The 26,537-nt window shown below is 45.6% G+C and overlaps 1 protein-coding gene across 4 annotated transcripts in view; it reads right to left on the bottom strand.

The window, feature by feature from the left end:
* Positions 1-26,537, bottom strand: part of FGGY (FGGY carbohydrate kinase domain containing) — a 520,775-nt gene that overhangs the window by 310,911 nt on the left and 183,327 nt on the right. For all 4 annotated transcript variants that reach the window (XM_019501213.1, XM_019501212.1, XM_019501214.1 and 1 more), the window contains one exon: positions 22,954-23,106. The gene's annotated coding sequence lies outside the window, so the exon portion shown is untranslated. The remainder of the gene's footprint in view (positions 1-22,953; positions 23,107-26,537) is intronic.

A 26,537-nucleotide genomic window follows, 5' to 3' on the forward strand; every position in this document is an offset into this window, starting at 1 on the left:
AAAGTCCAAGAATAAGTCAAAATGGGGTCAGGAAACAAGTCTGCAGGGAGAATCCACAGGCCAAAATCTAGGAGCAAGCAGAAGGCAGGGTCAAGAACCAGGCAAGCCAGAGATGTTGCTGGGACAGAAACTGTTCAGACACTAAAGACCAGTGTGTTGTACAGCAAGAGTCAGGTGCTGGATGAGCTCTAAAACCAACCAGAGGGAAGGGGCTGGGGTCAGCCGGCCTTGATTAGTAGTAACTGGGTCAGTGCATTTAAGGGCTGCAAGGCAGGGCAGGGCCAGGCCTCCCGTAGCCTTACGGAGCTGACCCTGACTGCAGAGCAGGAGCCTAAGCATTACTTTTCCGAGTGGTTGCAAGGATTAGTATTTGTACAGTCTTTTTGAAGATTTAAAGCACTACGGCTGTCAGTCTACAACACTTACTCATACTGGATAATTTGTACATGTGGGAGTATTCCCATTGGCTCCATAGTCATCACTATTTGTAACTTATCTAGTATTATTCATAACACATCTAGCTTTCTGACATACTCCTATTATTTTACAATTGGAACAATTTTATCAACACATTTTACATACTGAATGTATGCACGATATATTTAACCAAAGAGGTGTCACAAGAAATGCATGGGAAGTGTTTTTCACTTAGAGATAGTACTGCGTCAAATGCTTTGTATTAGTCATATTTACCATTTGATTCCCCACAATTGCACTTGGGTCAAATCTCCTGCTGTTCTTAGTGCATTATCGCTGTTAATATTTTCTTTTTTCTTTGAGGTTCTCTCAGGCCTGGCTGTTTTTGTGTTTCACAGCTTCATTGTGCCATTTTCAACTGAGGAACAAAATCACACCTGTGCATCTGTTTGGCAGACTGAAGTAATGACACATCAAGACCAATGGATGCAAAATGGTCCCACTTAATGTGTCAGGTCTGTGTTGCCCTGCACTGTAAACCTGCAGCACTCAGCAGGTCTGATTATAAAATGTACCCAGAAGTCCTCTACATAAACAGCATTGGCTGAGAAATGGGAAATACAAGTTTTGAAGTGCTCTGTGGTTGTTCAATGTTTGTTTGCTAGCAGCACCATTTGGTTATCTTTTTTATAAACGCCTTTTTATCTTTTTCTGAATGCAACAGAGCCCCATGTACCACGGCAGTTTTGTACTAGGCAGCCTTGCAAATCCTGGCCAGTGCAGCATTTACAGAATAGGCTTTGCCATCATGAATACCTCTCCTGAATCTGGCAAGGGAAGCAGGCACAAATCACGTTCATGGCTGCCCACACTGCCATGCTCTCAGAGGTAGAGTCTATGCCTCTGACTAATCTGACCTTCTACATATCATAGTATTTCCTCTTCAGCATCCCTGTGGTTAGAGTCTCCTTTTGTATGCCAGCTTGAAAAGCAACATTAAAGGGCATCAAGGTTTGCTACCCATCCTCTGATTTCTGTTGCTATAGAATGAATCAAAGATACTTTTCCAGAGAAGGATATTCGAAGTCAGTGGTTTGCTGGATTTTCCATAGTCTGGATGACTTCTCTACAGTCAAACAACAGGCTATGCTTCGAGATGGAAGATGGCAACTTCATATGGCTTTCTCTGTTGAGTGCTTCAGCGTGACCAATACCATCAACATGGCCATCAAATACCAGTCAATTGCCTCCCAGTTCAAGAAGCAAATAACTGGGGTAAGTAAGCTGACTGGTCTTGTCACATGTTTGTCACATGAGGCCTTGTCACACGTTACACTTAAGATGTGTTTTATTTAGATTGGAGTAAGCATTACTATAAGATAGAAAGTTTTCTGCTCAGTCACATGGCCATGCTATCTATGAGCCAAATAAAACTTGTCCTAAACATCAGGCCCTTGAAGACTCCAGAGGGCTGTAGGGGTTGATTATCTCTCCCACCTTCAACACCTCACCAGGCTCCTGATCGTATTGCTTCTTTGCAGCAGTCTGACGTTAGCTCCACACGCGTTGGATAATACTCCTAGCTAGAAAAGTCCTAACTTTGCTCTGTTGCAGTGCACTTAGCATGGCTTTACTGCTCGAATGCTCCGACGCTAACTTTTTAAGTGCGGTTAACATGTGCTCAGTGTAACCTGTGGCAAGGCCCTGAATGAGCCAAGCAGCCTAACACGAATATCTTTGGCTTATGTTTCTAAAAGGTAAACACAAAGTTGGAGAAACACAAAGTTAGATGTTTTTCTGACCCCTTCCCCCTGTGCCACTCTGGATCCTTGGGATAAAGATTGACATCAACATGGATAATAAAGAAACAGAAAACTGAATAGCACAAAGAGCTGTTTGGAGTGCAGTCAATAGCTGCAGACCTAATTCATGGAAAAAAATGCACATCCTTGCCATACCTCCTTCTCCTCATAACAACTTCTGATTCACCTAAGCAGGGCATCTATGACTTGTATGACTGTTTAAACCTAGGTTGGGATTTGGCTTTATAAGTAGTGAGACACTATAGGCAACTTGGCCTTTGAACACTGTGATAATATTGGGCATTTATAGACATGCTCTGGGAAGTGGGCTCCGAGAGCTGTGCTAATTAAAGAGCCTGGAGCATCATGTGTATCATGGTCCCTGTGCTGAAAAATGGCGGCGGGGTGCTTTGAACTAAAACTCATCAATTAAGCTTTAGTTTAAAGTGCCCACTGCCATTTTTCAGTGCAGGGACACTGATACACATGACGCTGGAGTCTGCTGGGGTGCGGCAAATACCACGCTCTAGCAGACACAGTTGATTGAGTCTGCTCCGACATGCTGTAATTACAGTGCCCTGGAGCAGCTTCCTTGCACGTGTATAGGAGCCCATAGACTGTGGTGAGATTCAAGAAGGAATTTAAGTGCCTAAAACAGGATGTTACCAAAGTCCAAATGAGTGATTCACAGAAATACTGAGCAAACTGTTTAGGCTTCCAAGATCTTCTTGGGGCCTGCGTTTTCTGGCAAAACCCAACTTTAGTACCTAAAATGTAGCAACTGTGCATGCCCAGAGATGCTATCATCTTGGATGAACTAAATGCATGTTCTGCCTAAGGCTGCTTGGAATTGATACAATGGACGTGCTCAGAGCATGTCCAAGGACACTGAGGTCAGTGCCTGATGGTGGCGATACCCACCTTTTGCACATTGCGCCACCCAAGTCCCTTTGCGAATTTTACCCTACAAGTTATTTTGCATCAGCATCTCTAAAGTTGGCCATGTACCACCAACTAAATTATTGTAGTCATCAGATGCAGACTGCCTCACTCACCACCTCTCTACTAGATGTTTTGTTTCTTTAATTGTTGATCTTGGGGGCTAAAATATTCTTTTCTGGAAAAATACTCCCTCTCTTTGTCAGTTGGATGTTGCAAGGCAAGTGCTTTCTATTCTATAGCAAGGTGTGGGTGTGGTGATCTCCTTTTCAGCAAAAGATGCCAATAAAGCTGAAACTAGTAGGAGAAGATGATTTTCAAAAGCTGCCTGCAAGCAGTTAGTCAACCTGCTCTTAGGAGAAGACAGGAATTTGCTAGCTTTGTGGCCTGATCTGCATCACTTGACAAAACAGCACTGTACAAAATCTTTACTCTCTGAAGAGTGCAAAGAAGTGAGGTGCCCAAATCCCATGGGAATTTTATCAGAACTTAGTATCAAATTCTCTTAAGCTTCTCTGAAAATCCCAGCCCTGGCTTTTAAATATCTAAGGGAAAAAAAGATTTAAAATGCACCCAGAAAATTTGTATGTGGCAATAAAAATCCTTTCCAAATCTGTGCAGCTAAGTCTTGAGGTCCTTTAGCACTTGTTACACTATCTTTTCTCAATCTTTACCCATATAAATTCTCAGTGGAATTATACCATTAAGAATTGAATCACTACCTCTGAATTTGACTCCTAAAAGGTGCATCTACATGAGAAGTTTACTGCGCAGTTGACTAATTAATTGTAAGTGTCTTGGCATCTACACATGCACCCCTATTAGAGTGCATGAAACTAATAAACTCCACAGCAGGGTAATACTTGTAAAATAGATGGCAGGGAGCAGCCCAGGGGGTCAGCCTGCTAGCTCAGGGCTGCTTCAACTGGGCTCTATGTGCTGCTCATAAATAAACTCCAGAGCAAAATGCTCCAGAGTTTTTTTGCTCCCAGACACGCATTCAAACTATATACCCAGGAGCAAAACAATAAGCTCTGCAGTTTATTTATGCACATGAATCATATGTGTAGACATGCCAAAGAGTTTCAAAGCACACCACAAAGAACAAGGCTTGCCTATGCTAGGGGCTGCTGTTGCTTTATCTATTAGGACAATGCTATGGCTCCAGGCTACTGATTGTAGAGACAGCTCTACCAGCAAGAGTTGTTCTGTTCTCAGAGCTACACCAGGTCACCTAAATGGCAAAAGCTCTTATCAGCAGAAGTCATCTTTGGCAGACCTGTCTCCACATAGTGGGTTTTGCCAGTAGAGCTATGTCAGCTGCAGGATGGAGCCATTTCACTCTCTATTCCATCCTAAAGGACTTTCCTAGAATGCACACCAGCCCTACTCCTTCCAGGATTCAATGAGGCCTTGCTTTTGCAGACTTGCCCCCAACTCCTCTTCCTGAACACTGTGGCTCCAAACTCACGTTACAATTTTGCCATGAATTTTCTTTCTGGGTCAGGAAGAAAAAGCAAGGGGGGAAATCAGGAAGAAAGAATGCTTCACTTTGGCTTTAATAGTACACAGTGGGTGCATACTTTGATGCCCAATCTGCCTCCTACTGATATTCATGGCAAAAATCTCACACTCATACTGGAATCCCTGTCTAGAGACCCAGGCCATGTAGTTTCTAAACAATATTAGGCCAGGCTTGCAAAGTGCTGAGCAACTCCTGGAAGGCAACCTAAACTCTCACGGATTTTAACAGGAGTCTACTTTGTGTGGGAGTTGTGTGCCACAGAAGTTTGTGTATGTTATAGGCCTCACCCAAAGCCATCAATTAAAAGACTTCCATTGGTCCTCTCACAAGAATTTTTGACAACTTATTATTTAAAAGCATGCCATTTCAAAATGAGATGATAACAGAGCACAGGGTGCTCTATTATTTGCAGGGGCCTGAGCAGCAGCAAGGCAGCCTGCAGCTGCTTGCAATCCCAATTAGGCACCACTGCCTGATTGGGGAACAGGACCCAGCTATTCCCTAAAAGAGCCGGGCCCTGAACAGCGGAGGCAGCAGTTTGCTGCCAGCAGCCAGAGAGACATCATCAGCAGAGCTGCTGCTCAATGTCTTGGAGGTAAGGGATGGGGTTATAGGGAAGGAGGAGGCCCCGTGGTCCTGGGTATAACTTGAAACTGCACCCTGCTGGGAAAGGGTAGTTTGGTGGGACTGTCCATGGCAGGACAGCCCTCCAGAAGTGCCAGGCCAGTTACCTCTCTGGTGAAAGGTGAGTATGGAGTGCCTTCTAATCCCAGACCCCATATCCCTGGTTGGTTGAAATCAAGCAGGGGCAGCCCAGACTCATGGGAGTTCTGGGGCAGGGCTGAGGTCAGTGGAGGGACCTGGAGCAGTACCCAAGCTTGCCATGAGCCCTGAGGCTGCTGTAGAGAGCCAGGAGTAAGGCTCCAGGGGGGTGGGGCCTGAGCCTGGGGGAGCTAGTAGAGAAGATCCCAGGTGACAGGATAAGTGATAGCCCAGGGGGGCATGGGACAGGGCTTGGAGCCCTGGGCCCAGCATGAGGGTACAGAGGCCCGGGGTGGGGCTTGGAGACCTGGGGTGGGGCTTGGAGGTCCAGTGTGCAGGGTTGGAGGCCCACGGAGGGGCTTGGGACCCAGGGTGCAGCCTTGGAGGCCTGGGGTCAGGCTTGAAGGCCAGAATATGATTAGGTAAAAACCCAGCATGAGGACTCTGGGACCACGAGCTCTGGTAGGGAGTGAGAGTCCCATGCAAGACCCCAGAGCTTGGGTCCCAGTGTTAGCTAGCTGGAGAAACATGTGTGAGGCATGGGACACAATAAGGGGAGGTCAGAGTTGTGTGTAAGGCCCTTGTTACCAGGGCAAGTAAATGGGCAGCCTCCTGCCTTACCGAAATTTTTTCAAACTATTAATATCAAGACAAGGCAGAAAAGGTAGGCGAGTGGTTTGCCTGGAAGCAAGTGGGAGGGCCAACGATTTGACTGGCCCTGGGACACCCACTTGTTACAGATGCTATATATCAAATTTATTAATTGGTGATTTTGTGTGACTGCACAGAATATGTCGGGCGGGCTTTAAACTAGGCTCGTCGGGGGAGGAAGAGGACCAAGGGAACCACGGAACACCAAACCACAAGACAGGCGATGACCACAAGAAATACCTGGGTAAGAGATAGGGGCCTGGATAGTGCTAGGATTGGGGGGAGGCGCATACACCCTCAGGAGGCCTTTAATACCTCTACACTAATGTCCGTAGTATGGGGAACGAGGAGGAGGAACTTGTCCTCCTGCTAGCTAACACAAACCCAGACATAGTGGCGCTCACTGAAACTTGGTGGGATCCAACGCACAACTGGGTGGTAAACATTAAGGGCTATAGGAAAGGTGGGGGTGTGGCGCTCTACGTCAAAGAGCAAGAGGCATCCTAAGCAAGCAGCACCAGGTCTGAGGTAGGGCAGACTGAGGAGCTCTGGGACAGAATACCACGGGGTCGGGGGGGGGGGAAGGGACCTAGCGGTGGAGGTCTACTATTGGCCACCTAACCAGGGGGAAAAACTGGACAGGAAATTCTCTGGTCAGCTCGCGGAGGCAGTTAAGTCAAAGGATGTGGTCATCGTGGGTGACCTAAACTATCCAGGCATCTGCTGGGAAGAGCAGTCAGCCAGGTCTGACTGCTCATATAGGTTCCCAGCCAAATTACAGGACCTCCATCTAACCCAGGAGGTGCACAGTCCCACCAGGGGAAATGCCCTGTTGGACCTGGTCCTGACCACAGGCGATGACCTGGTGAGGGGACTGTGGGTGCTTGACCACCTGGGCGATAGCGATCATTGCCTGCTGGGATTCACCATCTAGCGCAGGGTGTCAAAGGCCTGCAGCAAGGCATCAGCCCTGGACTTCAGGAGGGCAGATTTCAATGAGGTAAGGAGATTAGTCAGGGAGGCACTGAGGTCCCGGGGGGGAAGGGAGTTGGGAGTCCAGGAAGAGTGGTCGTTCCTTAAGGAGACAATCCTTGAAGCCCAAAGGGTGACAATCCCCACATGGATCAAAGGGGGAAAGGAGTGCTCAAAAGCCCCCATGGCTCACCAAAAGCATCCAGGAACATCTCAAAGCCAAAAAGGAGGCATACACCCAATGGAAGGGAGGAGCCCTCACCAAGGAGGAGTATACCTCCATTGCTCAAGATTGTACGGGGGCTGTGAGGAAGGTTAAGGTGGAGATGGAACTGGGACTAGCGACCTGGATCAAGGATAACAAGAAGTCCTTTTTTAAATACATAGGGGATAAAAAGAAGGTACCAAGTAACGTGGGGCCTCTGCAGGACATGCTTGGTAATCTGGTGGTAGCCAGGAACTGTTAAAGAGATTTGGATCTGGATCCAGATTTTCAGCTTTAAAGAGTTGTCCATTCTGGGGTTTTGGTTTATCCCAGAAGAAAGGAAGCTCTTCAGTAACATAAGACATTTAAAAACCAAGTTCAGATGTTGAACTCTCCAAACTCTAGAAATGTTTCAATATAGGGATTGCAGTTTTGCCTTATTAAGAGTATGCAAAACACAGTGAGTTGACTGTTTTTCAGGGTTTCATAGTTTCAGACTAGACATCCAAAGGCACTACTTCGTGGTCAGGGTGGCTAGGAGCCACCAAGGGAAGTGGTGCTCGCTCCTACCCTGGGGGTCTTCAAATGGAAGCTAGACCATCACCTAGCCGGGGTCATTTGACCCCAGCATCCCTTCCTGCCCATGGCAGGGGGTCGGACTTGATGACCTACTTAGGTCCCTTCCGCCCCAACCAACTATGAAACTATGACCTGCATCCTGTTCTGAACAGGACTTGAAGTTATTATTACTTTACACAATCCTGTGGAACATCGTGTCTCCTAAACCAATATACTGCACAAACAGATTGTGATACAGTTTTGCATATAATAGTATGCTGACCTGTCTCATTCAGAGCAGCATTTCAATTATTTATTAATTGCGCTGCAGTTAGGAGTCTACTAACAGATCAAGACTGTCCAATTCTAGGTACTATATGAACACAACACAGAGACTTCAAACCCCTCCAGTGCTACCAGCTCACATGCCCTGTTCTACTATTACATGGATCTGAATGGAGGTTCCAGACTGTTTTACCGGAGCAGCCATAGGCTCCAGTGGTAGACAAAAGGTTAGCAGATTTCTGTCAAAGAAACTGTAATCTGTCATATTGGTTTGGCAGTGCCGGTTCTACTCCTGGGGTCCATATCGCAATTAAAATTGGTATTAACTGCTGCCCTCAGCAAATGAGAAATGACACTAGCATCCCACTCCTGAACAGGGACCATGTCCTTCAGCAAAGCGATGCATGGTACATACGTTGCTTTTGATTATGCTTCCCCTGTCCTGTGGGTAAACTGAAGACTAGTTTCTTGGGCTGCCAAACTGGCTTCATTCACTAGCAATGAATTCTCTACATGAGTAGAAAAAGAAACAGGAAAAAACTGTATGTGGTTTCCATGGTCACTCAACTGTTTACTGCATTTCTGACTGAAATGACAAAATTAAGCCCTTGCTAGTTTGCCATCAAAACAAGAAGCAGATGTCAGATCCCAAATGCTAATTGTTTGTAGTGCGTGCTCACTCAGGACAAAGCCCAGTGAAAGATTATGCCCTTACACCCAAAGAATGCAAACACTAGGCATCCAAATTTAAAAACGCTGGCCTTCTTCCACTGCTATTTCTTCAATTCAGGATTTCCCAATGACATCAAACTTTTCAGATGTGTGTTCCTTTCTGGTTATTGGCTTTTTAAGACTGACAGTTGCTGAAGCAGGTTTGAGGTCAAATAGCGGAGAGGTTTTTCTGCTATTCAGATAACAACTCTGAATAACACAAAGGCCACGGTAGGATCCTAATAGTGTGAAAGGAAGATAAGCCAAAAGCGGAGAAGACAGTGGAAGTGATGAGAATGGTTGAGGTGACTGTCAGTGACAGGTGCAGGACTGCACAAAAGGCACGGGTAGAGCTCTTTATATCTAGGAAGTCTCCAGGACATCATTTCATTGCTTTTGCCAGGGCAGCATGTAAGGGACTGGGACAGAGACCAGTATTGGTCATAGGAAGGGTGTGCAAAATGTCTCGTGAAGCAGAACCTATTGTAATGCAGGAAGAGAAGCGGTAGCATGGTGATCCATCCCGTGTCCTGCACTGCTAGATAGTTATCTGGGAGTGTGTTGTTCTTTTCTTCTTTGCTGGTTGCTACATGGGGCTGGGAATGAATTTTTCCCTTCCTACTGCTATGTGTCAGGCTGTTTTTAAGCCTCCCTCAGAGGCACTGGTTGTTGGTTGCAGCCCAAGCTTGGGATTTTGACTGGGGTGTGCTGAGACTTAGACCCAGAGGTTCCTAGCTAAGTCTTGTCCCTCTGCTCAGGGCCAGACCGATCACCATAATTTGGGGCCGGGAAGGAATTTCAGATTGGTACAGTGTCTGGGGGCATTCTGCCTTCCTCTGTAACAGGAGATACAGCTCTCTTCCTGGGATCTCTCGAGCGTATTTTGATGACCCTTGCAGCAGCAGGATGTTGGCTGCAGTAGACCCCCTGCTTTACCTGTGGCAGGTTTGGGTGTTTATCTCTTGGGATGTGTCAGGTTTGACTGTGTAGTTTTGCAAAGAGATTAGACAATAGATTTGTATAGGACAGTTTGGAGGGGGATGATCCTACCTCAGGCATAGGGTTCGACTAGGTGACCACTTGAGGTCCCTTCCAGCCCTGTGTCTCTATGAGTCTCAATCCACTGGAGCGAGATTTCTTCACTAAGGAAAAACAGTTGATTCCACAGAAGAATGGAAAACAGGGTGCCTGAAGGATAACTGCATCCATGTTTAGAGGAAAGGTTGCATTATTTATGCCTCTTAGTTCCTTAGCCCCTGGATTGACAGAGGTAGTTAGCTGTGTTAGTCTGAAGTCAGTCAGAGGGCAGGGTAGGAGAGCACTAACGCTTGTATACGCCACAGGGGTTTACTTTGGTTTAATTCTCCCTAAATCGAAGCCATGGGTTTTTAAAAACACTGTTTCAATTTAGGGAGAATTAAACCGAAGTAAACTGCTGTGGCATGTACACAAGGGTAGGTCCTGATCCTTACCTGCCCCTCCGGCGGTGGGGGGGTGAACTCCCGACAGGCCAAGTGATCCCTGAGCTTTGGGAGGGCGGTGGTGGGGAGGAAGACTGGGGCTTCCCTCCATGGTGGCTGCAGCACCCACCTGCAGGCATCTGGTTCAGGCGGTCCCGGGGGGTACTACAACTTCACCGACCCTCCTCTCCCCACCCCACCCCAGCAAGTGCACAGGGAAGCACCAGGCCCCCATGCAGCTCAGGCAGGCAGGTGAACTCTGGGGAAAGGTGGGGAGAAAAAAAAAAGATCAGGTTCACCACTTTTTTTTCTCTCTCCAGTGGAGGCTGCTTGGACAGGGCTGTTGCACTTTGTTAGGTAGCAAACTAAATGACTTTGGGACGTAGCAAAATAAAACATCTCGGAGGTGTTTTAAAGTGCAACATGCGGCCGACAGCGTAAACGGCAGCACCATTAAAGCGGTGCAAAAGGGTATTTAAGCCACTTTCAAGGCCAATTTTATGACCTGTGCTAAGGCCCTTAGAGACTATCTGCTTCAGAGAGGCATCCAATGCAATACAGGATGTCGCCTACAAAAGCGTCTGTCTCTCTGAATGAGTTGGTCCCTAAGGCTATATCCCCATGAGTGGGAAGGTACAGTTTCCAGTGCCTCAGAGCCTTTTGAGGTGCCATGAAATGCACGTACCACTTGTGATTCTGTTTGCCATGCTGCATATTTGCAGTGTGGGGGCAACATTAGATACTGGGAAATTCTGGTATCTAAAAAAAACTGCAGCAGAAAAAAGTGGGGTGGCGCATGTGGATGTAGCATGAGCTGCCTGAAACTAAAGCCTGACCGGCCAGAGCCACATTCTGGCTGCCGGGCAGGCTCCCCTTGCTGCTGCAGCCTGGGATGCCCCCAGGACCCTAGGTAAGGCTTCTGGGGCCAGCCTGGGGGCTGGCTCCAGCCTCCCCTACCCCACCCGAGGCAATCTGCCACATGCCAGAGCACATGTGCAGGAGCGTGCTCAGGGACAACTAGTAGTGGCACAAATATGGGCTGCTGCTAGTTGTCCCCAGGGAAACGCATGTTCCCATTTGTGAGGATGCCCCAAGGTGCTACCCTGCCCTGCCTTCAGCCCATAGAGACAAGGTAGAGATACAGGCCATGTGCATGATGGCTCCTCTATCAGCTCTGCCGTAATCCCACATTCATTTATGATGTATCCCAGAGTAACAGGCAGAAACAGCAGTACCCGTGATTATATTCACCTCTGTGGCTACCTGACTCTTACCCCCAGGCTAAAGGAATGTGCAAAATGGTTATTTAAGAAAGGAAAAAAAAACAAGTATTTTCACTCTCCTTTGCTACCCTGAATGCCAGCTGCTAGGGCACACTCAACTGGCATTTCAGAAGCAGACAGGGAATCTTCTGTAAGCTTTCTTCTTCCTTCCTTCATTTCTCTCTCTTGGCTGAGGCCACTTCTAACATGCATGCAGCCTTCAGGAGATTTAGGACCAAAATTTGGGCTTTAGGATCAAATCTCTCTGCCTTGCCTCGGGCATCTCAAGTCTTCCCTTTGCCAGGATCTCTGGAACACCTAGCAAAGCATCCTTATTGTTTAAGTTGCTGTTATTTTACATCTATAGCACCCAAGGCAGACGAGATACTTTAAGAGAACCGCAGACAATCTAATTGGCCACGCTTCACGTATCAGCCGTTATTCAACAGTTAACTTAATAACGACACAATCTTTTTTGTTCCCTGCTCAACACTAGTATGAAAGCAACACAGTCTCTGAGTCATTGTACAGTTGATTTGAGCTTAACCCTAATCACCCTGTAATGCTATGGCTTATTCTTCAATCTTCCTGAAAACAGCAAAACAAAGCAACACTAAACCTGCAAGATTTAAGACCGTTTCTATAGGTCAGCTGGTTTATCACAATTACAAATATTGGTTGCATCTTTTCCACTAAATCATAAAGCTGTAAAGTAATGCTGGAGGGTAAAACATGTGCCTGCTAGTATATGCCTAAAGAGGTTCTGGGAATTAATTCTGCTCTAAAGAACTATTCCAGTTATTCATGTGACTCAGCGGCTGAAACCGGTATCTTCCTACAGTCACATGATGACATGCTGATTCAGACTGCTTAAGCAGCGAGGGATACATGAGACACCTTGTCAAAAGAAAAGCCCCTGCTTGGGGACACAGGCTCCTGCTAGCTTGGAAGGAAATCTGTGTTATCTGTACTTTTCTGCCTAGGTGAGACTATCAAGTCACTAACTGGCGTGCATCATCTTCCTTGCTTTGGGTAAGAGGAGGAAAATATTTTCTGCCATTACAAATATTGAAATGTCAACATGCCGCTTTATTGCTCAGCACTCGTGTCACAGCTGTGACATCTGCATGGACCTGAGCTCAGGGCTGGTGGCTAACGTCAGGACAAAACAAAACAATCCCATCCACTTTCACTACCCCTTTTATCGGTTCATCTCAGGGGGGAGGGGTTCTGCGAGGGCTGGCAAGCAGTTATGATCTCAGTCTCACTTCCTATTCAAGTTTGGAAATGGTTTAAAGGAGATTTAACAACTGCTTAATGTGTGCTATAAGCACGTACCAGATAGAAACAGTACTTCGCAAGACTTCGCTATAAGCAAGCGATTGACCTGTCATAGCAATCCACAACAAAGATTAACTATGAAACCATTGTCGTGTGTTTACTCTTTATAAGCTAGTCACAAACTGGAACATGCCAGAATGGGGAAAGACTGAAAGATGGATGAACTTAGGCACAGAGTTTAAGCAACTTGTCCGTGGTCACACAGCCAGTCAGTAGCGGAGCAGGAACGAAAACCCTGGTCTCCTGACCCTTTCCCTAGCTTCAGTCTGTAAGATCCTAACTACCTTATATATACACAGTCTTTTAAGCCTTCAGGAGTGTAGTATATCTATTTTAAGTTTCCTTAAATCTCTATGCACCAGGGGGGAAAAAAATCTGTTTTGGTGTCACACGCCAGAGGCTGTTTTTCAAAGAACAAACAGTCTTGATAACGCAGTCTACAGAGCTCTCTATCCAGGTACATTTATTTACTGCCGTGTTTAAGTGCGTGAATGAGCTGGATCTGGCATCTAGTGTTACAGTTTCAGCATTTATTCTGACATTAGTAATAACAATGCCTAATTAAAATACCAAGGTATTGTTTTCTGTACTTAACTCCCCTTCAGCCCTGCCCCCCCAGTGATGGAGTTTCTGTTCCAGAACAGATTATTTTCCTTCTGCTCTGTGGCTCATTTCCCCCACAACAAATGGCAGATTTGAACCATAGAGAAGCAATATTGTTAACCCCTTCACTGTCTACCAGAATAATCAGAGAGGCATCTGCTGACTGCCAGCGCAATAAAGAGTGCACAGTCCATTGCCCTTGCCTTTGAGAGAGATCTGTGCAAACCAGCACATGGGGCTACCAGGGGATGTTTGGAGTTCCCTCGCTTTAAACTTTGGAAGAAGGATTCTTCATCATAAAAGTGAAAGAAAAAGAAAAATCTACGGAGGCGTCTTAGAGAGCTCTTACTTCTTCTGTCCTGAAACCCTGGAAAGCGATTTAGTTACACACATGTCAGAGTGAAACAGCTCCAGGTACTGCCCCTCATCGTTCCCCTCCGTGCTTCCTCTTCAAGGCATGCCGTGCATACCAAAACGCCAAATAATGCCAAACCCCGGGCATGCTGAAATGTGAATCCGCAAGGTATTCGAGGGTTAAAAAACAGAGGAAAACTCTAGCCTGGGAAAACTAGGGGCTTTCCATTCCCGCTGTAATATAATGACAGATTTAAACTTCAGAGTGAAAAAGTCCTTGAAAGGAATTAGATTTCAAGCTTCCTGAGCCATATGGGCTTTATTTTGCAAGGCTATTGATAAATCTATCCTCTCCTCCCCTCCCAACCCCCCCCCAAAAAACTTGGGAAATGGATTCTGCTGCCTTGATTCAAAGGAAAGGGGTTTAAAGACCCTCCACTGTAAGGTCTCTCTGAAGGAGGAAAGTCCCTGGAGGCAAAACAATAATTGGTTTTGACCTTCCGCAGTTAAGGAGGCGTTGGTAAAGACTAGACTTAAACACAGCCTGACAACTGTGAGCTCCAATCAAATTGAGAAAGGGACGGAAATTGGATAAGCAAATTCCTTTTTGTTCATGACCCCGGTCCCACTTTCTTTTCCCCCTGCAGCATGACACACCAGAATCTTTCCTGTGGCCCATAAATCACTTGCAAGACAGCAATAGCCTTTGAATGGCTGTCTTATATTACATTTATACATCTCCCAGACAAGCGGCATTAGCAGTGCCTCTGTCTACTTTGAAACAGCGTTAAAAACAGCACAGACAGGCCACTCTCTCAGTAAAGGAGTGGCATGGTTTCATTTCTGTTTTCAGCGAGGCATACTTTTCCTCTCTCTCTCGGAGTTTGGACTGCTGATTAGCCCTAATATCCACTTGCCCATAGAACAAAACTGGTTGGGGGTTTTGAGTGGACAAACCAGCCATGCTGCAACAGCTAAAATGTTTCTCTTCCCTAAATATGCCCTAGCAAATGACAGTCTGCCCTGCTAGTGCTTTGGGAAATACAGTGCCTGTGTTATGTTACGCATGGCCAGTGCATCCTGTACCAGCGTCCACAGAAACTCCTGGCAGCAATGGGAGGTACCTGCATGCTTCCCCACGACTTGTGGCTGTCAATGCTCACTCATCATTGTTGCACAGCAGACCCAGCCTGGCCCACTGCCATCCTACTTGCCAACCCCCGCTCAAACTCCTCTCCCTGCCCGTGCCAGAGGAATCCCTACCTTTCTCTGGAACTGGTTGAGGTAAACCAGAAATCCTGGCGCTCAGTTCTTTGTAATGAGGATGTTTTTATTTAATCACCCCTCAAGCAAACTCCAGGACAGTGCAGATTTTGCTTAAATGGCCAGCCCCCTCCCCCACAGAGAGAGACCATCAAAAACAGGGCCCTGCATCCTGCAGGCAGGAAGAATCCCACACACAAAGGATATACAAAAAGTGCTAGCTAATGGTGAATGTTTCCACCTTAAACGGCCAATTTGAGATGGTGACCACTGAAATCTGACTCATGTAATCTGCAGATATGACTCACAAGTGTTGGAGATCCAAAAGCAATAGAGTCTGGAGAGATTTCAAGTTTCAAACTTTTGGGAAAAAAGTGGTTATTTTTAGGGTCTGATGAGAAACAGATTAAAACATAAGCAGAAAAAAAGAAGGTAAGTGCCATGTCCAAATCTCAAGCTTCTCATGGCTTCACTTCGCCCCGGGAGTGGGCTGAAAACTTTAAAGCACCTCGGAGAAGTAGAGCGATACATTTACGGGAGACGAACTGACCTAGATCACCAGTCCCAATGCCCTGCCCCTCCAACCATTTTTGGCAAAGTTCGGCTCTAAATCTGAATCTGGTGAATCGAGCCATTCTCTTCTGTGAGCTATTGGTGAAGAGTACCTTGTGTCAGATTTGAGATCCCAAACCCCCAAAGCATCCACTTATTCAAAACAACGTGTTTCCAATAGCATGCACAGTTTCCCATCTCTCTCCACATATTCAAGCACCACACATATCTCTCCTTTTCCAAACCTGCCCTCTGGGGTGGTGATCTCAAAAAATGACCCTAATTTGTGGAATTAAAATGCTGCCCAGTCTTGTACAAATAATTTGGCTAATATATTTTAATTAGACAATGTATGGCTCTCCTTCCTGTGCTAAATTGAGTCCTTTAGCAGACTCATTCTTCTCCTATGGCCTATGCATAGTTGTTACCTGCTACAACAACTCCTGCAGGAAAGACAAAATAGATGCATTATTCCAAGCAACAGCAAAGTTGCAGGGAACAAGTGTTCTTCCCCAAGATAACATTCAGATTGCAAGCAGGCAACAGGAATTAATGCAATTGGACCCGCTTCAGCACTGAGCGTTTATGTAGGACAATACATACCTCTAGAGCTGAGTCATGTACCAAGCGCGTCCTTGCTGAAGTGCCAACAATATAATGGAAAGCTGGCACCTAAAGGGAAGCCACTATGTTCTCTCGTATCACCCTGACTATGCAGAAGGGCACCAAGGCAGGTTAGCTGGGGGCATGTCAAAAACCTATAAATATGGTTCTATAAATGGAGTTCTACAAAAGATTTAAAAATAAGAAAAGTTTTCTTCCTCGACGATTCTTTCTTTCTTTCTTTCTTTCTTGAGCCAGGCCCAAGTAAAAAAGACCCTGCCAGTCTCCATGGAAGGTGTTGAATTCCCATCAACTTGCATTGACCAGAAGGGTGTCCAGCAACTCACACTCATGAGTCCCTTCCTAAAACAACAGTTGCCCTCGCAGAAACCATTATTTGTAAGAAGTTAGTCTGATTTACAGTAGCGCCCATTATTCCTGGCCATTTCAGATTCCTGCTCCCTGGAGCTCCCAACCTAAGGAGAGATGAATCCAGGCCCTTATACTGACATTTACTTTTTGGTTTTCATGTTTGTATTATATTCCACTATTAAAAACCAAGTATCACCCATACTGAAACAACAGGTTTCAGCCACCAACCTCGGAGAACTTCAGAAAAGAGGGTTGTATCAGGCTTCATGCCGCCAGGCTGCAGCCCAGCTGCAGGCAGTACACAGGTAATTGCAAGCCTGCTTAGGAGGACTGGGCTAGCTGATGAGAACAATTGGCTGGCTAGAAGAATTTAAAAGCTCCCAGGGGAAGGGAGATGGGGGGAGACTAGAGAACAAGACAAGGGAGAGGGCAAAGGGCTACACCACAGACAGGGACTCTCCCAGGGTCTGGAAAAAGACTACAGGGTTTGCTGTGATTCTTTATTATGTTGTACTGGGTGCCTGAGGATTTGACTGTTTATTGGTTATGTATATGCTCCGGTTGTGACTTAGGCTGTTTCCCATGGGACCAGTTGGCTCCAGGGAAATAAAGGACTGTGTCATACGAACTGTTAACCCGCTGCAAGGGCTTATATCATTGACTCTCAGGGAAACGGAGGTTCAGAGAGATGAAGTGGCTCGCTGAAGCCCAACCAACAAGCCAGTACCAGAGCTAGGAAGAGAAACCCAGTTGTCAGTCCTCGGGCCAATCTACAGCCACGCCTACCTCGCAAAATTACTGTGCCAATGCATCCAGACTGGATGCATTGTAGCTGCATTTGCAAAGCACCATGAACAGACTAATGCACTTTCTAAGCTGTGCTATGTAGCCTACCTGCAGCACGTCAGGTGGTTGCATGCATAATGCAGCACAGCATGTTTGAATGTGCCACTGCCCAGCATGGCAAGTGTGTAGTATAGGCACCTGTGAAGCCACACTCACTTATTAACTTCCTTTTATTTTCAATGTCATAAGGTGCAAGTAAAGGACTACAGTTGAAACTAGAGCCAAAAGCTGAGCCAGAGCAAGTGCTTAGAGCTATCATTAATACCTCCTTACATGAGAGCAGAACCAAATTTGTAACTGCAATCCTTTAACTCTCCATATTAAGTTTTGGAGAGCTCGCCATGGGGAAGCCAGTCACACATGCCTCTGGGCATAACAATTTTCTCCTGCAGTTCTTGCGTGCCACCTGGAGAAACAAAGCTTCTGGAGCAGTGGCTTGGCAGAGCATCAGACTCTACGTGGTACCAGGACCCTGGATAATCAATGAAACATGCATCATGCAGTTCCCATAGGGCAGGGGTTTTCAACCTTTTCTAACAAGCGTACCCCTTCCATCTCAAAGTTTCAGCTCATGCACCCCTTTATATTAAAATTATTTGGGGGGTTGAGTGTGCGCATGCCCCCCCTTGCCCTCCCCAGCAGGTGAGTCTGTGGGGGAGGGGAAAGGGCCATTGGGGGGGCAGATCAAGGTCCCCATGGTGAGGGAGGGAGTGGGGCATAGAGAAGGGCAGGGGCTGAGGTGAATGGGACCCCGGCTGGGCCAGGTCATTGGACAATTGGAGGCCAGGCAGCTCATCCAGGGCCATGGCGGGGAGGGGAATGGGTGGGGGGGGACTCCTGCCACTGCTTGCTGGTGGAGCCTAGGGGGCGCATGCCCCCCCGATCTGTGCATGGTGCAGAGGTGGCTGCCACTGTGCGCACCGCTACAGCTACCCCAGGAGTGGAGTGATGCCACATGCGTCCTGCCGCCGGGCAGGCAGGGGGCACAGTGCAGCCCGGCGGTGGTAGGTACAGTGGTGTGCAAAGCCCAGTGTGCAATGGCATCAGCCTCCGCCCCACACACAGATTGGGAGGCACATCCCCACTAGGTCTCTGCTAGGGTGCACGCAGTGGTAAGAGCCACCCCCCGCACCCCGTACCCGCTACAACCTTTTTAAGTACCCATGGTTGACAACCACTGCCATAGGGGTTCCTGTTTACATGCTGTCTCAGAAATAAAAACTGTCCAAAAAGAATGATTGTGGATACCTTCAAGCAATGACAAGAACTTCGTATTGCTGACTGCACCTACAGGAACCTGTGGGAATAATGCAAACATTTTCACCTTTGCTCCAGGGTGGGATAGCACATCATCAGATGGCAGCAGAGCCTGGAGGGCTTTGTGCCCTATGTCTCTTAGCTTGGAGGGCTCTTTACCTTGCATATCTGAACTTTTAACTGCATTTGTTAGTCAAAGACAGGATCCCTGGCAACATCCACACGTAACAGTTGAAAGCCACACAGATGCATTCGGCCCAATCCCTCCCTCCCTTTACCCCCGGAGGTAAAAAAAAAAAAAAAAAACTTTCCTAACCAGACATCCATGCTACAAGAGTGACACACCACTGATCACATTTGTAACATTCACATTCACATTCACAACCGTGGCGGTAAACTTTATTTCAACTTTGACATTTAGTGCCTGCACAGTGACTCACGAGTGTTGGTGATGTTCCTGTGAAGGATGTGAGAAGCAGAAGCCAGTGCAGAAAGAATAAGCAAACCACAGGCTTCACAGAAAGGCTTCTATTTCAGTGGAGGTTCCTTGTCATTATAATTTACAACATGCACATTTGTATATATTTACATAAATGTATATATTTATACACAGAGAAGAAGCAGTAGCTAAGGCTGAGTTCCAGCGTTCCACGCGTCTCTGTAGAGAGACTTGCATTTTTTTCTACAGTGTTAACACCAGGTGTATTTTAAAAAAATAATTTGCCAACTGACAGTTGCCAAGCCCATGGCACAGGGAAAATGACAAGTGTAACCAATTACGGTGCTTTAATCACAGGGGGGGGAAATGAATCTGGTCGGCTGTTTTGGAAAAGGGTGAACCAAAGGGCCAGGGATATGGTGCACATAAAACGCAGTCACCCGAGCTGTCTCTGCTATGTTTCCTAACACATAGTTTCTCAACCTGTGGTATGTGTACCCCTGGGGGTATGCGAGACACAGGCAGGGGGTACATGAGTACCCCAACACACTCTCTCTCTCGCCCTCTTTTCCCTTCTCTCTCGCCCTCAAAACTGGCAAAAAATTTGGTGCAATTTAAAAAATGTAATTCCCCAGTAATAATTTGGTGTTCAGCCCTCCTAGCTTTGGTCGACATCACCTCTAGCCCAGGTACATACTTCAGTTGTGCATCCCTGGTGCAAATGGTGGCAACCCTACCCACGCCAGATCAGACATCTGCCGTATCACAGCCCTATATACCGAGCCCTTCTTCCAACATATGGTACACATTAGTCAGTAACTATAAAATCCCCTGGAAAACTGAATGTTGGGTTACTTATTCAAATTTTCAGAAGTTAGGGGGTACTTGGTACTTAAAAGGTTGAGAAACACTGTCCTAACAGACCACACTCCAGGCCACCCCCCCCACTGCTCAACCTTCAATAAGGAGGTTCTTCATTCATTTAACTGCACCTTCCTAGAAAACCTCAGACTGTCAACAGGAACCCAAGCCCAGCCTATTGAGCTCCAAGCTTCCCCAACAAATAGAGAACGTGATGCCCATGAACAAGAACAACAATCTGCATTTATAACTGCATTTGTCAGTCAAAGACAGGATCCCTGGCGACATCCAAATGTAACAGTTGAAAGCCACACAGACGCATTCAGAAGAACAAGGAGCAATGGGCTCATGTTGCAGCAAGGGAAGTTTAGGTTAGATATGAGGAAGAATTTTCTCACTAGGAGGGTAGTAAAGCACTGGAACAGGTTCCCCAGAGAGGTGGTGGAAGCTCCATCCTAGGAGGTTTTCAAAACTCAGCTAGACAAAGTCTTGGCTGGGATGATCTAGTTGAGGATGGTCCTGCTTTGAGCAGTGGGTTGGACTGAGGTCCCCTCCACCCCTAATTTTTTATGATTTTTATGAGTCTAAGTTTGAAGCCTAACGTAACAATGAAAGCAACAGGGCCGACCCTTCTCTCTAGATCCCCCTGCCACATCACCTTCCTGAGGAAACCCCTTTGACAGGCACTTCTGTACAGTGCCTTCTGCATCTGGCCCAGATCCAATTCTCCATTCCTTCTGTGGTGGTTCCTCTGGGACTGGTTTTTACAGCTGGTGCTAGGACAGTGGTGGGAAAATAAATCATTCTTAAAATTGTAAGTTAATTTGTTTTTATTCATTAATTACCCACTACTACACATTTTGCTACCCAAGCTATCAGTACTTTATGTGGCCTGTGTGAGCAAGCGGTTAGTATTTAACACCTTGGAGGAAGAACTTCTTTACTGTCTGAGCCCCCAAGGTCTGGAATAGATTGCCAGGGGAGGTGGTTCAAGCAGCCACATTGAACACCTTCAAGAGAAATTTGGATGTTTATCTTGCTGGTATCCTATGACCCCGGCTGACTTCCTGCCCCTGGGGTAGGGGGCTGGACTTGATGACTTCAGAGGTCAATTCCAGCTCTAATGTCTATGAAATCTATGAAATCTGCTATTTAATTCAGGTGCTTTAATTCAGGTGGACACTGTAAAAACAGAGACAGAAAAGTAAAGGCACAATTTAGCAATTAGTATGTAAATACAATCCACATTATATGTGAAGAGATAAGGACAAGTGCTCCTTTACCTGGGATTGAGAGAAGCCTCTATAAAAGCTTTGCCTAGTTATGGAAAAATTAATTACACCTTAAAATGGATGCCCAAAACCATGAACTGTACGTTCTGAGCCAAAACGAGGCCTTCAGTAAGAAAAGCTTTATGTCTTGAGGCTGAATACTCAACTGCTGGGAACTGATGTCACTCTACACTAGCTCAAAATCTGGCCCAAGGTGCCCAATGAGGTCCTGAGTTTCCACTGACAAGTATTAATGGTGTTTCAGGTACACAAAACATTTGTAGGGGAAAATTTATCAACATCTAGCTGCCTGCAGATCCACATCTGCTGGTTGTGAAATGTTCACGTTAACCTACTTATGATAGCTCAGAGACCCACTGCCTTTCCCCAGCCTTGCATAACAGAATGATTTATGCAAGATGTCTGGAGGCTGTTTGGGGCAATTAGTACATTCAAAGGCTGGTAGTAAAACATCTGTTGGTGGAAGAAAATTATTTAATTAACCTGCTTCAAAGATCTGATTTTACTTCAAGCCATATCTTTACATTTCTTATCGGTTTTAACATGTCTAAGTTGAGGCTTGCAGGAGAAGTTTCGAAAGCACTTACGTGATTTAGGCGCCTACCTTACCATGGGAGTCAGGCTCCTCTCATCCAGTCACCTCACTTGTGTATGGGGAATAGGGAGGCAGGAACAGAATCCCAGGTTTAGGGGGAAGGAGTAGGAGATAACTAAAAAAATCCCCAGTTAGTGATTGCCAGACAGGCCTTTCTCCTCTGGAGAGGAACATGTTCACAGTCAGCAGGCCTGGCCAGGCAGCTAGGTTATGGCCAGGCACCGAACCCACAGAATATCAGGGGTAGAATATGACACCTGTGGTTTTTCAATTAGTATTTTTGCACAAAGACAAGCTATGAAGCAGCTACTGAAATTGGGCTTAAGTTGGGTACTGAAATTAAGTTATGGCTTAAGAAACACCACCAAGACATTTCCAGACGGATCCATACCATGGAGATAGCATCTCAACTAAACACAATGGTTGCCATTAACAAGATGTCCATTGCCAGGAGTTGCCATTCAGTGGTTGTACCCAAAATACCCCAGTTGCTTTCTCTTTCTATGTACAGGCAGGCCACAATGGCATCTCCAATAGCATTGAGTGGAAACTCCTGGCAGATAGTGAATTTCCAAGTGATTACCATAATATGCTAACAGAGCCACAAAAGGCCTACTAATCAGGTAAATAGTATAATGCCCTTCGCATATATCGTATAACAGGAGCTACACAATACTCACTTATTTGCTACCTAATACCAGCTAGTAAAACATTGCCCAATTATATATTTACCTGATAGCATGACATTGTCCCAGGCATAGAGAAGAATACCAAATACAAAGAAATGACTTAATTACATACTGACCTAACAGACCAGAATGACTTTCTGGTATGTGATATAGTACTAGACATAGTTATTGGGAGACAAAAGTGGAGGAGAGAGGAAGAACTTGGTCTGCTGTTTTAAAATGAATAGATCGCAGCACATTAGAAATAGGGAAGGAAGTTAAAAAAAGATGGAAGAGCAAACTGATATAGATGAGATCAGAAATAGTTTAGGAAATGACCATTTCCCTCTTTGGGTACCTCAGCTTCAGTTCTCTCTTTCTGATTCTCTGGAAGCAGTCTCTGGCCCTCAAATCCTTTTTGGCTTCAAAGGGGCTAGGATTTCATCCAAATATGCAGTTGAAGATACTCTGGGAAAGAAACAAGTTGATGCAGCTCCAGAAGCCCATACACCTGTGGGCAAAACAGACTTCTGTAAACACTTGTAGGTGAAATAAATTAGCAGTTCAAAGAGATTGTAAGACGGCACAAAGATGCACAGAAGCAATTCTATGTAGAGCACTCCACCTGTGCTCCTCTATGACTTCCAGCTCTACAATCAAGAGCACTTCTTTCTCTGGTGCTTTTGTTCATACACCGTGCTACAACTTTGCATCCGTACAGGTAGCAACAAATATGAAAGGAAGCATTGCAACCACATATCTGCTAGAGATTTTTGGAAAAGTTTTAGGGCTGAAGTAAAGTCTTTTCAGACCCAGGTCTGATATTAATTTCAATACAGTGCCATTTCTTTTCTGCCTTCCTCTAATGAAAAAAATGCGTGCACCCAGAAGCATATGAAGCAGGAGAAAAAACATGAATTGGGAGAATACTGAGACTTTCCTGGATGCCAGCTCAGCCACTGACTTCAAGCAGATACTTTCCTTTAAGCATTTTTATATTTTTTGCTGAACGGAGAAGGACTTAGGAAAATGCATAACTACAGAGGGTTTAGAATGAGAAAGGCTTGTGGATTTTATTCTAGCGCCATTGCTATAAAATGCAATACTGTGGGGTTAGAACCTTTGGGGACTATTTAAATACAGATATTCAGGACTGTAAATGAAAACGGTTGGGTAAGACCGGAGTAAGAGGCCAGGGTCCAGGAAAGCACTTAGTCACATGCTTATTTGTAAGCACAAGCAGTTCCACTGACAAGTCCTGTGCTTATAACTGAGCATGTGAGCAGTACTTGGCTGAATCAAACAGAGAAAAATTGACAGAGACTGTAGCCTTGAACCTAGTGGTCTTTATACATTAGACAATAACAGCACAAGAGGAAAAGCAGAGAAGCAGTTTTACTTCAGGGAGGTTGCAGATAGCAAGCAATTTCTTACTTCTAAATTATAAGTAAAAATGAGAGGAAAAAAAGAAATGCAAAGGGTGTTCCTCGTGCACATTATTGTGCAACCAAAAATGTTCCTAAAGCACCAGGTTTGTTTATGTGTTGGGTAGCAACAGTTGTTTTTGGCATCTAACTTTGAACAGGTACCATCCAGAGGTGCTATAAATAGACTGCACATACAAGGGTATCTAAAAATGCTGGAAGCCAGGATAAAGCATGAAACAAAAAAACAACACAACCAGACACTAGTGGGAAATGCAAAATAGATGTTCTGTCCATGCTAGAAATACAAAATTAACTCCAGTAATTAGGAACTTCAGGAATGTCAAAAATACCATTCTACCTTACAAAAGAGAACACACATCCTACTCATACTGTAAAGCCAGATCCCTGACAGCACAGTGCCACTGAACTTCAAAATACCTTTTAGAGGGAGAATGCTGCTTAATTTTGCACAGTCTGGTGTGCAATGCCACTTATATCAAAATCTTGCGTCCACTGACTAAAACATCTGCTTTCAAAAAGAGCCAGGATTTCACTTTCAATGCCATCCCATGGTCTGTATTTGTGCATGCAATTATTCCATACCAAGCACAGAACTTTGTGCTTGTCCTCACTGAATTTCATCTGATCGATTGTGGGCCTTCCTCCAATCTACCTCGGTGAGTCTGGATCCTAGCGCTATACTCCAGAGGGGTCTAAAGCTCCACCCAAATTGGTGTCATCCCTAAATTTGCTAACTGTGCACTCATCATTCAAATCATTAATGAAAATATTGAACAATACTGGACCCAGGGCAAACCTCTGGGGAACCCTACTTGATACCACCTCCCAACTAGACATAGAGCCATTGATGACTACTTGTTGAGTAGGATGATCCAAACAGTTATGTAGCCACCTTACAGTACTTGCATCTAGTCTAGTCTGTATTTCCTTAGCTTGTTAATGAAAATGTTGTGGGAGACAGTGTCAAAATCCTCGCTAAATTAAGGTTTATCATATCCACTGCTCTCCTTCCATCTTCAGAGCCTGTCACCTTATCACAGAAGGCAACTTATTGAATCCATGCTGGCTGTTTCTGATAACTTTATTCTCCCGTAGGAGCTTCACACTAGGTTCCTTCTTGTTCCATGACCTTGATCTTTCCAAGTATCAAGGTCATGCTGACTGGTCTATAATTCCCTGGACCCTCCTTCTTCCCTTTCTTAAAGATGGGCACTATATTTTACCTCTTCCAGTCATGCGGGACCTCGCTCATTGGATTGCAAGGTTTTGAACCTTATGCGTTTATTCAAAAGAAAGTTATTCTGGACAAATATGACCAGTGCACACAATTCCTATGGGAAGCTGATCAGGTCAGAAAAGAGTGATGTCAGATTGTTCTGACCGCGATTTTAAAAATCGTGAATGTGAAACAGCTAGAATATAAGTACAGCATGGAAGTGCATTGCAACTTAAAATAGTTCTGGATGGCAGATGAATAACATGTGACTTCAGTGTAAAATTGTAAAGATCAACCTGGTAGAAAATAGCAGCATGTAACACACTGCAAGCTAAGTCTCCTACATGTTTTAACTTGGTTTGCAGAAAGCGTTGACTTTCTTCATTTGAAAGGCGGTATCCTCATCTAAAATCCCCTACCATATTTTGAAGAATAGGCCCTTGAGCGGTAGCATGTACCTAACAGAGGCTTTCTGTATAATATGATTTCAAGCAAACAGTACCTCAGTTCTACATTCCCTCAAATTTTACTTTATTTTTGGTTATTTCAATAGAGAAAATTTCCATTTTCAGGTGCAAGTAGGCTGATAGCTGTTCAAAAGTTGATTATATTTTACTCCCCACTGAGCTCAACATGGCTTTCAAAAATTGCACAGCAAGCAGTTTCATGCATCCTTGCTACATCATGCCCCCACATCACCTACATTTTTTCAGATTCCCAACATGCTTTGTGAAGCATTAGACTTGCATAAAGGGGGATCATAATCAGCTGTCGTAGTGTCTTTGCATCACCGTGTCCAATAGTCCTTCCCCATACCCACCCACAAACATCTCAGTGCTCTAGTCCACACTCCACAGAAGAATTTATTCCTGGACTACCACAATCTTCATAGTTTCATAGTCGGTTGGGTTGGAAGGGACCTGAGCAGATCATCAAGTCCGACCCCCTGCCATGGCAGGAAAGAGTACTGGGGTGAAACGACCCCGGCAAGGTGTTCATCCAGCCTCCTTTTAAAAAAATTTTAAAAAGGGTCGGAGCCAGCACCACTTCACTTGGAGGTTGGTTCCAGATCCTAGCCACCCTCACCGTGAAGTAGAGCCTCCTGATGTCTAATCTGAATCTCCCCTCTGCCAACTTGTGACCATTATTTCTAGTCACTCCTGGCAGTGCTCAGGGGAACAGGGACTCCCCCAGTGCCTGCTGGTCCCCTCTGACTAGTTTATAACAGGCCACTAGATCCCCCTCAGCCTTCTCTTGTGGAGGCTGAACAGGTTCAGG

The sequence above is a fragment of the Gavialis gangeticus genome, unplaced genomic scaffold (genome assembly GCF_001723915.1).
Source record: "Gavialis gangeticus isolate Ggan-Ray unplaced genomic scaffold, GavGan_comp1, whole genome shotgun sequence".
In the NCBI taxonomy this organism is placed as follows: Eukaryota; Metazoa; Chordata; order Crocodylia; family Gavialidae; genus Gavialis; species Gavialis gangeticus.